Here is a 13,304-nt window from a genome sequence, read left to right as displayed (position 1 = left end):
TGAAGGTTGGAAAATTAGATGAGAAAGGACAAGAGGAAAGGGGACACACAACAACCCTTAAGCTAGGGAAAATATGTATGTGGTGTGATAATTTGCAGCATGAAAGGAAAGATTGTGTTGCTTATCAGGAGGCCTTCACACAATAGCTCATCTTTTGGAAATATGGCAAGATCCATGCATAAGAAACGGGATTGCCTTTTGCTTTGAATTGTGGAAAGGGAGGTATACAAAAAATGTTGGAAGACTTGGATGTTTGAAATGCTCATGTAGTTGTATATGCTTCTACTTATGGTCTAAAGTTTGATAGAATGCATGGCCAAGTGATGGTTGGTCTAAAGGCTGCAATATGCTCATGCAGTAGTATATGCTTCTACTTTTGGTCTACAGTTGGATAGAATGCCTCACCAAGGTCTGAAGGCTGTAATATGGACACATGTTTTGCATGCAATCGAAAATAGAAAAGTTATTGATAGTGAAATGTCTCATGTAGGGCAAGACATTCATGACATAACTAGCTGGGAATCACCGGTAGATGCATTTTTAGTGTATGTATATTTAGCAAAGGTGCAAAACATGGATGTACTTGTGAAAGAGAATCAAAAGAGAGATGAATATAATGCAGAGATATCTAAGAGCGTGACAAGAAGAAGTGTGGATCAACCTAAAGCTGCAAATTAGTCACCTTCGAAGCATGTTATGGAAGAGGCTGGTTAGGAGTAGAAATAAGAAAGCAAACAAGAGGGCAAAAAGGAGGGCAAGCTCTTGAGATATAAGCCACAGTCTAATATTGAGACATCCCCACGGATCTCAAGAAGATTTTTGAAGAATTTTTTTTAAATAATCGGGTGGAATTCACCTTGGGAGAGGTGCTTTTCATTGCCAAGTAGACGTTCATAACGAAATCATTTACATAATTAAGAGGAAGATTCAATTTCTTGTTGATACCACTTGTGCACTATTGCAATTTGAAGAGAAAATAGATCCATTGGACATTCGAGCTAGAATATGAGAATGATGTAAGTGTTGGTTTATCTATGCAGCAAGACGTTGCTTATCAGTGGGGACATCATGTAGAAAAGAGAAGAAAGTGGTCGAAACTGCATTGTCTTGTAGCAATATGCATGGTGGAGTAAGGGAGATGCAAAAATATGGGGAAGAGACTCTAAGATTTATTCCTTTGAGTCATTACACAAAGAAATCACTAGGCAAGGGCTACCACTGAAATGGTAGTGAAAATAGGGAAGCATGAAACTCTTTGTGTTACCTTGCTTGACCATGGGTCCAAGATTCATGTCATTGAGCATGAATTGTATGAAAATGGTGCATGGCCTATGGACACTAATCATGGTTGGTGTATGAGGGTTGTAAATAATTCTTCATGGGATGTTTATGTTGCATGTCCTAATGTAAAAGTAATAATTGGTGATGTACAAGAAGAGCAATACTTCTTTGTGCAAGATAGTTCCTCATATGTAGTGATTTTTGGAGAGCCCGATATTACATGAGTGCATTTGGAAACAAAGGTGCTTGATGATGGTTCTCCTTATGCAAGAATTAGAAGCAAGGATGGGAGGAAAGCAGTCAAATTTCTTATGGTTTGTGTTAATCATCCTAGGAATCCAGATAACATGCTTCGAGAGTTTCCTTTGCCTCCAAATGCAAGAGAATTCAAAGACCTAGATTTTCATTGAGTATTGCTATAATACAGGGCTACATTAGTGCTATTTAGAGGATATACTCGCCTCTTGATGGAATGAATCATGTATTTACTATTGGTTATTCTTAGTTTATAACAAATAGATCATGTTGGTTTAAGCCTATGGAAGCTACGTGCAAGGTTGGATGCATATCTATGAGATGGGCTACTAAGAAATTGAGAGCATTGGGGTTGTTAGCTAAAGATGAAGGCATTTCAGGCCTTTTTTATGGGCTAAATATTACTAACACTATGCTTGAAATTTCAGCAACTACAAATGTAGAAAATGAGACTAAAATTAGAGTATAATCAATATGTTCTTTGGACATGTATGATGTTATAGCATCATTTGCTCAATAGGAAGGACCACAATGGTTTGAAGAAATTGTGGAGAAAAAGTGTAAAATGTTGATAAAAAGGTGAATCTAGTTCCTTTACTGCTTCCACCAGACAGTGAGGATCTGTATGAGAAGGTGTCAAGGCAGCCAAGTTTACAAGATTCTAAAGATATAGGTCATCAGTTTATAGTTAAACATTACAGGAATTGAAAGTTGGTACAAAAGGGTTCCTTTTGCCAGCTGAAAGAGGCTATTTTATGTAGATGTTGCTTAGACATGGGCAAGCATTTGTATTTCATCCAACTGGTTCTATGGATTCAAATGTTGTCTCTCCTATGGTAATATTTATTATGCCACATTTACCATAGAACTTGAGGCCTATTTGAGTGGCTAAAGCTTAATTTCCAAAGCTAATGAATTTTCTAAATGAAAAGATTCACATCATGAAGGTAGAGTCCTCTTCATCCCCATACTCAAATGGTTGGTTTACTGTGCCAAAAAAGAATAGGACTTTGAGATTTATTCAATACCACGGGGGATTCACTAGTAGTAATAAGGAGACGTCACCTACGTGCAAGAAATATATGAAAATACCCCTTATCTAACCCCTATTTATGGGACCTCACCTTATAAAATGTACCTTCCTTCCCTTAAATAACCCCTTCCCTTACACTCACATGGTACCATATGGTAAACCCTAGTGGACCCTCTAGGTTCAATACATGCAACCGATCAAAAAAGTGACCATGTAAAATGTTGGTGCAAGTCCTGTGGTTGATAAATTTGCATGCGATTTTACAGGTAGAGTGATCTATTCTTTGGGTGATCTTTACTTGGGGTATGATCACTTTCAGCTTGTAGTTGAGAGCATAGATATCACAACTATGAAGACTCCCTTAGGGTTAGTATGGATGTGTGTACTCTCTTGCAGGGTGCAAGGAACTCAATGGCACACATGGCAAATGCTATGAATAGGGTACTCAAGGACTTTATACCAAAATTGACAATGCCCTTCTTGGACGATGTTCCAATCAAAGGGTATGCAATGTGAAAAGAATGAAGAGTTTGCGCCTGTTTTTTGGATAGCCACACAGTCAGCCACTTCAGCTCCAGCTCCAGCTTGGCATCAAGCACTTGTTCGGGCTCCATTTTGGGCTTCTTGAACATGTATTGATGCTTGGCATTGATCCTCTGAGATAATGCATTGGTTGGTGGATGACAACAGTGTTTCGGGACTATTATAAATAGTCCACAGACATTTGATGCTAGTGCTACATTCACAGTTTATGCCTATGCTTGTTTGGGCATGACTACATAACCGGTTTGATGGCCATTGCATCCCGATTGATTGGGGGATTGAAGCTACATGTCATGCTATGATTTTGGCCTGATTGTAGGCTGGAAATACACCATTTATAACAATAAATGCATGCTGAATACTCTTGGGCTGAAGCTATCCTTTATGGTTTGACATATGCCTATTGGTTTCGTATGTATGTCTTGGGTTATGCTACGATGTATTGATCATCGAGGGACGACTTCGAGCTTGTCATTGGATCCAGATGCTTTTGGAAGCTTGAGCTTATTTCAGCCCGCACTTATTGACATCGGTCTATGATTTGACAATGGTCAGTGCTTTGACAATTATATATTGTTTGGGTACATGCTTACCCGACGCCTATAGCTTGATGCATTTGTCTTGGCACAGTGTACCATGTACTTGTTCAACTTTAGTGCTCTCTAAAGACTTGGCTTGGATTCTCATTTTCTATTCTGAAATCTTTTATTGGATGTCATTTTGGTTGTTAGAGATTTTTTATTGGGATGTATGTCTTACTCATGGATGCTACCTATAGTTGCTTTGTAGCCATCATGCTCTTGGGATGCTATTGAGGCATTGTCTTGGTTACCTATCTTTGGTACTTTGACTTGGTTTGATTGAGTTGTTGAGCTTGTTTATCTGCTTTTTGTGCCAGTGGGAGCATCTTGTATGCTTGACCGACACTGAGCAGGAGGTTTATGCTATTTTGAGCATTTTGCAGATAATTGAGACTTTGGGATCTCCTACACTTAAATGTTGCATGGTTCATGCACTGATATCTTGGAGTTGCTTTTGACCTGAGCTTGGGATTTGCACTCTTGTGAGCATACACCTATTGCTGTTAGGTCTTGCCAGTGTTATGTTTACTTTGCCCTATTGTCCAGGGGGTATGCCTACTCACACTGACTGATGCTTTGGTGACATATTTTGGTGTTTGCTCAGGGTCTTGATGATTGTTTGTGCTAATTTATGCCCGTTTATGGCTGGTCATGTCTTGGTTGTCATTTCTTGACTTGGTGCAGTGATTTGGTTAGCCATTGCCTCTCACAGTACCCTGCTGTCATTTATTACAGCAAGCATATAACTCTGGACTAACATGGATTTTTCATGCTGAAATATTCTAAAATGATGTACTTTCACTAGTACTTGGTAGGTAGCAGCTTTGGTTACACTGTTCTCGCCATTTTCTCTCGATTTTGAAGATTTTTTTGTCATTTTCTGTAGTAAAGAGCAAGCAATTTTGAACTATCTACAGTCTTCCAGCCTGCATTATGGCGATTTCGTCCATTGATCATGCTATTTCAACATCACTAAGCTTGATGGTACGAATTACTCTTATTGGAAGAGCCAGATTTGGCAGGTGTTGGTACAGAAATCGCAGATCAAACCATTGAGGTTGAGCGGGCATCCGCCTGCAACTATGCCAGATAAGGAATGGCTTGAGCTTGATGAGTTATGCAAATCCAGTATTGTATTATCTCTCACAAAATAGGCTCATTACAATGTATTTGAGGAAGAACAGAGTGCATGGTAGTTGTGGGATAAAATCAAGAATCTCTTTGACAAGAAAAGTCCAGCGAGTTAGATGTATTGGCTGAAGCAGCTTATGGATTTGCGCATGAAGGAGAATGTGAGTATGTCTGCTCACTTGAGCCAATTCCATGCTATACTCAAGAACTTGACTTTGCAGGACATCACTTTTGCAGAGGATGTCACTCCTTTTTTCTTGCTTAGTACTCTTAATGAGTCATGGGATGTATTCCGCACTCCATTATGTGCCTCTACTACTACCTTGAAATTATCTAATGTTAAGAGTGCTCTTCTGTAGGAAGAGGTTAACCGTAAGAATTTTCATGCCTCTCGTGTGTCCAATGCTATGACAGTTGGAGGCAGGAATGATGGATATGGAAATCATGGCAGTGGCAGTGACCATGGACGGGATTCTAAGAAATCTCGGTCCAAGTCTCGTGGGAAGTCACATAGCAAATCCCGTGGTAGGAATGCAGATGTTGTCACCATTGTGGGAAAAGGGCCATATTAGGCCACAATATCATGAACTGTGCAATGAAAGGTGCAAAGATAAGGGGAAAGACAAAGTGCAGGATAAGTCTTCTGATCGCAGCATAGTGCTTGCAAAGTCCAGTGTTAAAATTCTGGCAGCAACTTTGTTATGCAAGATGTACGCCATGTACGTGCTTTGACATGTAGTCTCATGTCAGTTGGACAGCTTGATAACGCAGGTTATCATGTATCTTTTGGAGACTCTGCATGGAAGATCACTCGTGGCAAACTTGTGATTGCGAGAGGTGCCAAGGCTGGCAGCCTCTATCCCTTGATTGTATCCGCTTCTTCCCTTGATCATGTTTTGTTTGTGGGTTCTGTCCCACATGTATCTCTTTGGCATGCTCGTTTGGGCCATATGTCTTTGAAGGGAATGAAAATACTCTCTGGTTTGCAGTACTTACCGCCCCTTGATTATGCATGTTTTGATTCATCTGAGCATTGTCTTTATGGCAGGCAAACTAGGTCTACGCATAAGAAATCTGGTAGGCCACGCATGAGTGATCCCTTGGCATTGGTACATTCGGATGTCTATGGGCCCATGCCTTGTCAGTCTATGGGTGGTGCAAAGTATTTTGTTACTTTCATAGATGAGTTTTCATGAAAATTTTGGGCTTATCCCATTAAGCTGAAATCCGATGTCTTGGCTGTGTTTCAGAGATGGCTTGCATTGGTTGAGAACCAGTCTGGGTATAGGCTCAAATGCCTAAGGACAGATAATGGGGGTGAGTATGTCTCACGTGCTTTTGAGTAGTTATGTGATGAGAGGGGGTATTAAGCATCAGTTGACCCCCCCTCAACCCCCCCAGAATGGTTTGGCTGAGCGGATGAATAGAACCATCCAAGAGCATGTACGTAGTATGCTTAGCCATGCAGGCCTACCACAGAGCTTTTGGGCTAAGGCAGTCAGTATAGTTGTGCATGTCATAAACAGATCACCTTCTAGTGGTTTGGATTTCGAGGTTGCAGAGGAGGTATGGACTGGAAAACCTCCCTCTTATGTGCATCTCTGTGTCTTTGGATGTGAGGCATTTTGCCATGTGCCCAGGGACAAGAGAAGTAAGCTGGATCCTAAGAGTGTCAAATGCATTTTCCTTGGTTATGGAGATGCAGGCAAGATGGGTTCCCGTCTTTGGGATCCGCAAGCGCGGAAAGTCATCCGTAGTCATGATGTAGTCTTCCATGAAGACAAGATGCATAGGTAGCCTAAGAGAGTTGTTGAGATCCGCAGGGTCATATTTCAGGAGGAGCCGAGAGCTCCCGCACACAGCGAGTTGGACAGCCTACAGCTAGAGCAGATGCTCATGGTCAGGGTGTTGGTCAGGCAGCTAGACAGGCAATAGAGTAGCCTGTCGTGAGATGGTCTACTAGCAACAGACGTCCACCTAATAGATTTTAGCCCCTCGATGCATTATGTATTGGTTATAGATGCATGAGAGCCTTTCACTTATGATGAGGCTATGCGCAGGGGTGACAGTCACTCCTAGGAGAGGGCTATGTAGTCTGAGATAGACTCCTTGCATAAGAATGACACTTGGGATTTGGTTTCCTTGCCTACGGGCAATAAGGCTTTACCATGCAAGTGGGTGTACAAGCTGAAAAGTACCCTTGGACACCCCAAGCCGGTATACAAGGCTATATTGGTAGCAAAGGGTTTTAAGTAGGAGCATGGTGTGGACTTTGATGAGGTCTTTTATTCTGTGGTTAAGATGACCACCCTGCGCTTAGTCTTAGCTTTGGTTGCTCAGTTTGACTTGGATTTATGCCAGATGGACGTCAAGATGGCTTTCTTACATGAGGACTTGCATGATGAGATTTATATGGAGCAGCGTAAGTGCTTTGCAAAACCTGGCAGGGAGCACCTAGTGTGCAAATTGAAGAAAAGTCTTTATGGCTTGAAGCAGGCACCTAGGGAGTGGTATCATAAGTTTGATGCCTTTATGCAGTCATCGGGCTACAACAGGAGTGCTATGGATCCGTGTCTTTACAGAAGAAAGCCCGTGATCGTTCTTTATTGATTTTGGTACTCTATGTGGATGATATGCTGATAACAGGGAAAGCTCATGATGAGCTAGATGCTCTTAAGGCTCAGCTCAAGAAGAGCTTTGAGATGAAAGATTTGGGACAGGCCTCTCACATACTTGGTATGCGTATTAGATGCAACAGGCATCAGGGACTCCTCTACTTGTCACAAAGGAAGTACATTCATAAAGTCCTTGAGCGCTTCCGCATGTAGGACGTAAAGCCTATTGGCTGTCCACCATTGCCTTCTTATGTGAAAGTATCACAGGCTAATTGTCCGCAGAAAAATGAGTAGAGGGCCAAGATGGCCAAGATTCCCTATGCAATATCCATAGTGGGCAGTCTTATGTATGCCATGATTGCCACTCATCTAGATATTGCCTTTGCAGTTGGTGTTGTGGCACGCTATATGGCTATACCTGGCGAGAAGCATTGGGATGCCTTGAAGGGTATCATGAGATACTTGAAGGGCATTGTAGATATGTGCATATACTATGGCAACCAGGATACAAAATTCCTGGGGTACACTGACTCTGATTATGCAGGACATGCAGATAGTAGGAAGTCCACTTCCGGCTATGTATTCACCTATGCTGGAGATGCTGTTTCTTGGATGTCCAGGGTGCAGAAATGCATGGCCCATTCTACTACAGAGGCCGAGTATGTTGCAGCCACTAAGACTTGCAAGGAGGCCATTTGGTTGGGTTGTTTGGTTGCTGACCTTAGTATTGATGCTATCCCTACACTGCATTCGGATTCTATGAGTGCTATTCAATTAGCCAAGAATCCGATCTTCCATGCGAAGACAAAACACATTGAGGTGAGGTATCACTTCATATGTGGGGCCGTTGAGGACAAGTCTATTGATCTTGTCAAGATCTTGATTGACTAGAATCCTGCAGATCTGCTCATGAAAAGCCTCTCTATAGAGCGCTTTGCCTTCCTCAGGAGGTTGATGAGTGTGGGATGAGATGACGTCTTTCCTCATCCTGTTGTACATGTGTACATGTTGTACTATCTTTCTTATTTTTTCTTTTCACTCCTCACTAGGGCAGATTCACGAGAAATGGAAACTCCAACTGTCACAATGTGTCACACTAACTGTCGAGATACACATTGTGTACAAGAGCAAGAAAGAGAAAGACGAGAAATGGAAACTCCAACTGTCACAATGTTGTACAATGTGTACATGTGTATCTCGAGTGCATGGAAAGATGAGATGACCTCCGCCTAGCCGCCCATGTATTACTACACTAACAGTCACCGCCACTGCACATTGCAGGTGGCGGACGCCCATCACCATCACTTTATTCTTTATTCTTTTAGTGACAGTTTGAATAAAGGAAGGCCCGCTGACACATTGTCACAGTTGGAGTTTCCATTTCTCGTCTTTCTCTTTCTTGCTCTTGCTCTCCCGTCATAGCTCTCGAGTGCAAGCTTTGATCCTTTTCACCTTTCAAAGAAGATGTCTTTTTTGCAGTTGAAATTAATATTTTGATTTGTGAAACTGAATTGACAACCATTGTAACTATAGGTATAGCTCTTATGAATGCAATGACAATATAAATGCTGAAAATACATTAGCTAGTTTATCAAGTACAAGTTTTGTGAGAGTGAATTTAGTTATGCAAGGAGTTTCTATAGCACTAACAAACGCTTGGACGATAAAGAGAAAACACTTTAGATGTTAGTAATGTTTCTGGAAGAAAAATATGCAAGAGAGTGGCTGAGAATTGGTCAATGCATCATCACGTGAACAAAGAGAGACAAGTGGTTGGATGAGGAGTTTAAGAAGATCAAGAGGAAAGACTATGGGTTTTTGTTAAAAGATGAGTACTTGTGGAAACGTGCTAAGAAGAAATAGGGTATGCCATTGTGAATTCTGGGTAATAGAGCTTCACAAGTAAGTATTATGTAAGAATTTCATGAAATCTTATGGGCTAGCCATGTTAGAAAGACTGATCTAGAGTATGGCTATGGTAGATGAAAAAGAAAGAGAAAACTCATGATTATATTGAATATAGTTAATGATTGTCACACAAGTGAATTAGGTTCCAAGATGGAAGCTTGGACTCATAAACACAATGTTAACACTAACACTTGAGGGAAAGGACAAAAGTACTATGACATTGCCATCAAATAATAGTCAAGTACAATGCTTTATAGCTTTAGGATAGGTAGCACTTTCCACCACTGTGCTTATGGGATTGAGTTAGCATGCATATCCTTAGCTCAACCGCTCCATACAAAGGGGCTACACTAGGTGTAATTGCCTAATTCTCAACAAGCCATAGAGGTGTTTGAGATACTTTTCCAAAGATCAAAGAAAGATATTGGTGGCAGGACATGTATAAGGATGTTGCTCACTTTGTGAAAACATGTATGACATGTCAAATATATTCATCTGTGAGACATCGGGATAGATTGTAGCCCACATATCCTCATGAAGTCTTGACTAATCAAGTGGAAGGGAGAGCTCTATATACCAAGTCAATAAATGTAGTGCGTACTTTTCTCTTAGAAGTGATATTTTGTCGGTATGGTTGTGTGGGAAACATTACAATAGATAGGAGTGAACTAGATGTAGATAAAGCCCATGTTATCTGTGCACAATTGGGGATAAATCTTGCTTTATCTTCAGTTTATAACCTTGACTCAAAATCTAGTGACAATTAGGACTTTCACACATATAGGAGGATATGCAGATTTAGAGGGGATGGATGCCGTGCTACTATGTGGACATGGTGTGAAAAACCTTGGAATGCATAATCGTTCAGCTTTCTTCTTAATATAGAGAGTCAATGTCATATTAGTCATTAGTATTAGTGTCCATAGTATGGATAGTTTCAAAATACAAGATTTTTGGACTAGTCTATTTTTTATATTTTAGATATTGTTTATTATAAATATCCTAAAAAGATATAGAAAACTTCTAGAATAGGGTGACATGCAAAAAGCAAGTGGCTTTTAAACTAGTTTGGGAGATCTCATGCAAAAAGAAGGGGCTTTCAAATTTGTGCAGGCGCAATCACAGTTTTCAAGTGGTAAACACACACAAAAAACTACCTGAAGCTCCTTTTGCTAGACAAAAAACACATACCAAGGAGCTCCAAGAGATATAATGCTTAGATATTGCTTTCAAGTAGTTCAAAATAATGATTTTATTTATCTTCTTAGGTTTTGTCAATACATAGTGCTTTGAATAATTGAGCTTTGTTTTTACCTTGTGTATCTCTTTTCTATTCTTTTTTTTCTCCTCTATCTCCTATTCTCTACTTCCTTCTCCCTTTGACCCCCGGTTAATACGACATTTTGACTAAAACTCCTCCAACAACATGCTCTATGAGAGGAGCAAAATAGCTACACAACTTGCTATGAGAGAAAATACAACTGTAGGAGGTTTTGCTACAAGAAAACACAAATATGCATGGCTAAGAACTACGAAAGGGAGCCACAAGTGAAGCTAGTAAGGGGCATGTTAGGAAAACACAAATATTTCTAGGCTAAATATGAAAATGCAGATGCTCATGATATAATTGCAAGTGAATTGTAGTCTTAAACAATGTGTTAGACTAGGTGATAGGTAGCTAATGATGGCAGTGTCATGCCACTACACAGACACAGTGTGAAAATCCATGGAGTTCATCATCATTCGACTTTCTTATTAATCTAGGGAGTCAATGTCATATTAGTAATTAGTCTTAGTGTCCATAGTATGGATAGTTCCAAAATATGGGATTTTTAGACAAGTTTATTCTATTTCTTATATTTTTGATATTATTTCTTGTAAATTTTCTAAAAATGTAAAGAAAATATCTAGAATAGGGTGACATACAAAAAATCAAGTCCCTTTTTAGCTATTTTGGGAGATCTCATGCAAAAAGAAGGGCTTCCAAATTTGTGCGATGTGCGACACAACAAATAGCACTCAAGACAAAAAGGAGAAGAAACAATCATCAATGAGAATTCTGAGCAGGTATCTTAAGTTTTACTCCCCTTTTAGAGCCAACAAAAACATCAAATTTGTCATCTAAGCAGTAGAGAAGAAACTAGTGTTTGGTGTACATTTTTGGTCTATGAAAGAGCTCCAAGAGATCTAATGCTTAGAGATTGCTTCCGAGTAGTCCCAGAGAAGGATTTTGTTTATCTTCTCAAGTTCTATCAATACGTTGTGCTTTGAATAATTGAGCTTTTTCTTTATCTTGTGTACCTTCTATTAATTCTTTTTTTAATCTTCTATCTCTTAATTTCACTTCCTTCTCTCTTTGATCCCCAGTGGATGCAACCTTTTGACTAAAACCCCTTTGACATTGGTGAACTTGATGTGAAAGGTTGTCGAAAGGAAAGACAGGATGAGAGAAAATTCCAGGACAATTTCTAGCTAGATTTTGTAGTAGTTAGTGTAGAATATGAACATGCTTATGTAGGTACAATAACAACAACAGGTGATGTAAGCTTTTGCTCAAAGAGAAACTTTTGTGATGAATATTCTACAGGTAGTAGAGTGTGGGATGAAGTTGTTTAATGGTAGGAGTGTATTTGCATATTTGCATATCTATGCTCAAAAGATGGAGTGCTTTGGGGTGGCTTAACTTGCATCATGGATCCAATATTTTGTATGTTATTGTACATGATTTGAATGTCCGAGTTACTAAATTGTATATGCATTAGTGGATAGCTTTGAAGAAGACACTCAGGGAAGAAATTTACATTGTCAATACTAGTTTCATTACCCATAAGACTTTCTAGGAGTGGGTTCTACAACCCAATCAGGGTCTTGTGGCTACATAGTTATTAAGAGAATTTGAAAGTTGATTTGAGTAGTTAGCTCCTAAACCATGAAAAATATGCATGTGGTATGATAGTTTGTAGCATGAAAGGAAAGATTGTGCTGCTCATCCAGTAGGCTTTGGCACGATAGCTCATCTTTTGGAAAGATGGCAAGATCCATGCATAAGAAAAGAGATTTTTCCTCTTGCTTTGAATTTGGAAAGGGAGGTATATAGAGGTTGTTAGAAGACTTAGCTATTTGAAATGCTTATGTGGCTGTATATGTTGTTAATTTTGGTTTACATTTGGATAGAATGTCTGGCCTAGTAACGATTTATCCAAAGGGGCTGCACTATGGACGCATGCTTTGTATGCAACTAAAAAGACAAAAGTTACTGATAGTGAAATGTCTCATGCAGACAAGACATTTGTGACATAACTAGTTCGGAATCACCAAAAAATGCATATTTAGTGTATGCATATTTAGCAAAAGTGCAAAACAGAGATATACTTGTGGAAGATAAATGAAAGAGAGATGAAGTTAATGTAGGGACATCTAAGAGAGTGATGAGAAGAAGTGTGGATCAGCCTAAACCTGCAGATCAACCACCTCTTGAGAGCATGTTATGAAAGAGGTTGGGCAAGAGCTACATGAAAGCAAACAAGAGGGAAAAAAGAAGGGCAAGCTACTAGGATATAAGCTATAATCTAATATTGAGACAACCACCGATATCAAGAAGGTTCTTGAAGATGGATTTTAAACAATCGGGTGGAATTCACCTTGGGAGAGATGCTTGGCGCCTCCGTAAATGGAAATTTCATGACAAAATCATTGACATAATTAAGAGAAAATGTCAATTTCTTGATGATATCACTAGTGCATTATTGCAATTTGAAGAGGAGATAGGTTTGTTGGGCATTCGCACTGAATATGAGCATGATGTAAGTGCTAGTTTATCTATGTAGAAAGTGGTTGAAAATGCATTGTCTTGTAGCAATATGCATGGTGGAGTAACGTAGATGCAAGAATATGGGAAAAAGACTCCAAGAATTATTTTTCAAATTCATTACACAAGAAATCATTGGGCAAGGGCTA

This window comes from Lygodium microphyllum, chromosome 3 (assembly GCF_053477565.2).
Source record: "Lygodium microphyllum isolate KBCC chromosome 3, Lygodium_microphyllum_v1.1.10, whole genome shotgun sequence".
NCBI classification, from domain to species: domain Eukaryota; kingdom Viridiplantae; phylum Streptophyta; class Polypodiopsida; order Schizaeales; family Lygodiaceae; genus Lygodium; species Lygodium microphyllum.
Note: the sequence above shows the minus strand (reverse complement) of the source record.